Source organism: Rattus norvegicus, chromosome 1, assembly GCF_036323735.1.
Source record: "Rattus norvegicus strain BN/NHsdMcwi chromosome 1, GRCr8, whole genome shotgun sequence".
Classification (NCBI taxonomy): Eukaryota; Metazoa; Chordata; class Mammalia; order Rodentia; family Muridae; genus Rattus; species Rattus norvegicus.
Genome location: NC_086019.1, coordinates 112,137,780 through 112,140,442, shown reverse-complemented (window position 1 = coordinate 112,140,442; position 2,663 = coordinate 112,137,780). Strand labels below are relative to the sequence as shown.

Sequence of the window (2,663 nt, the reverse complement as noted above, 5' to 3'; positions counted from 1 at the left end):
TGTTTTCCTGTCTTTACTCTGAGGCTAGTGTCTGTCTTTGACTCTGAGGTGTGTTTCCTGTATGCAGCAAATGCTGGGTCCTCTTTACATATCCTGTCTGTCAGTCTATGTCTTTTTGGGGGTGAATTTAGTGCGTTGACATTGAGAGTTATTAAGAAATAGTGATTGTCACTTCCTGTTATTTTCATTGTTAGAGGCGGAATTATGTTCGTGTGTCTTTCTTTTGGTTTCATTGCAAAGAGATAACATTTTATTTAAAAATTTAGTGCTCACTTCGGCAGCACATATACTAAAATTGGAACGATACAGAGAAGATTAGCATGGCCCCTGTGCAGGGATGACTCACAAATTCGTGAAGCGTTCCATACTTAAAATAAAAAAAATTAAATATTCTCTTGTTTAGTTTTCTTTGCATTATTTGATGTTTTTTGAAGGAGACACTTCTATGTTGTCCAGGATGATATATTTAAATATTGTGATCCTCCTTCCTCCACATTTTGAGCAAGTAGACTGATAAGTGCATGTCTCTGTATAAAAAAATTAACATTATAAAAAAGTCATACAGTTTTCAGAAATAATAGAAACAGTGACCCTGACAGTTAGTTCTGTTTTGTTTTAAACTTATATTATTCTTAATTCTCCTTAGGACCTTTCTGAACTTGGAGGTAGAGTTGGAATATTAGTCTGACAGAATCTGTCTATAAGTGTTAACGAATACATGGAAGCAAAACAAATTGAAAGTGACCGAGAAAAGAAATTAGAAGCAATTAGTCTGTTTGATGCTTTTTCATTATAATGGCTCTTTGTGTTTGATATAACATCAATTTCTATTAAATGAGAACAGATCACCTTAAAACAATTGATTTATATGGAAGATTAGCCCTACAATTTATCTGAAAAACTTACCTAAAATAGATTACTTTGGCTTCCAGTCAGCACTGATAAATGTTATGTGGATATCCTAAATCTTGCTTGACCTCAATATATACCACAGAATGTAGAGATAGCTATAATCATTACCTAGTGTTATTCTGTTTGCCTCCAGGATATTGTATTAAAAATGTTACTGTCAATTTTTATATGTATGTGATATATTTTATTTTCCTCATGATGCATTTAATACAAATGTGTTCTGTTTTAAAAGTTGAAGTGATATAAAAATAAATTTTAGAAAATTTCTAAAATTAAATACATGTTGGGAATAAGCAAAAGAAACTTTTCCTAAGTATTGCTGTTTTGTTCCAAAACATGTCTTGCTAACCACATTTCCTGTTATACAATCTTTGCTTCCCAAACACATGATGACTGTTCCATTTCCATAGGTCCCATTATTCAGTTGTGCCCATTTTGTGAACCCCAAAAGACCATCCAGGAGCAGACTCTGATATAATCGCACTAGAGTCTCTTCAACTCAAATTTGAGTTTGGTCTTACTCTGCCACAGCAGGACAGGATGATGAAGTAGCCCTAAGTCCTCATCCAGACAAGGTTTTATAGGAAATGGCAAGGGTTTTTCAGCCTGGTAATTATCTAATTCTATGACTATTGTAAGCTGATAGGTGGGTACTCTGAAGCAAAACCTTGAAAAAAATCACAAACAGTCGGAAAGTACATCTGAAACAATCAAACTAATCTTTGATTGAATGTTTCTGGGAAGTAGCTAGGGAGTAACTCTGGGGTATGGGCCAAGAACAAGTCATGAGCTCCTTCCTGGTATTTTGCTGCAGCTTGGGTTCAACTACAGACCAAGTTTTCAGACTCTTTTTCTTTCAATATGGAGTATAGTCCCAAGATAGAATAGGTTAGGCCTTTCAATTCATCCCTTGCTCCCCAAAACACAATTACCATGTCCATCTACAAAAGAACAAATTGATTTGATTGGTTGGATTGTAAAAACTACATTTTGTATTGGTTAACCTAAATCAACAACATAAGTAAAGCTCTTGTCCCCAAATCCTGATTGGTGGGAAAATGTAACAACTTGGCACAGGTGTTTGTGATTTGCAAGCTTAAATATTCTGTGATATTCTGACTCAGGATGACAGATAGACTCCCAACTCTATTCTGGTGCCCTGATTGATCAGTGGTGGCTAGATTACAATACATTCTTGTCATCTGCCTTGACTTGGTGTTTGAGTTGTGTTAGATCTAAACAGATTCCATAAAAATGCATTTTTAGAAAGTAAAAGATGCTCAATAACTATTTAATTCATTCTACCCATGACAAAGTTGGGGGAATGTTTAACAGGAAATTATTCATCTTAAACTTGAAAAGATACCCAGTAGTTATTTCTTTTAGGGCATCTAAGCTTTAATTATTCAATTATTTTCTCAGAACACAAAATCAAATGTCTCATAGGTGCCACAACTCATCTTACTTTTGTCCTTATGTTGCATGTAAATCAAAGTCTAAATATCTCTGAATTTCTTGCTTTTCTTTTAGTCTTTTTTGTGATTATTATAAGAAGCTTGCCCTTCAAAAAATCTAAGTATATTAGGCTGGGAACTCAGAAATGGTGCTGTTGAAAAGTGGTGATCAAACCATGCTGGCATTAATTCATCAGTGGGTTAATTAGTCCATTGAAGATATCATAATGTTTTTTGTTAAGATTTGGGTTATTATTTAAAATAAGGGATGAGAACTTTCATTGAAAGGATTTATCT

At 34.1% G+C, this 2,663-nt stretch overlaps 1 non-coding gene across 1 annotated transcript; it reads left to right on the top strand.

Annotated features, from left to right (window-relative positions):
* The first annotated feature begins 265 nt into the window (after positions 1 to 265).
* Positions 266 to 372, top strand: LOC120100151 (U6 spliceosomal RNA). The gene has a single exon (XR_005499944.1). It is a non-coding gene; the product is annotated as a U6 spliceosomal RNA (small nuclear RNA).
* Positions 373 to 2,663: the final 2,291 nt, after the last annotated feature.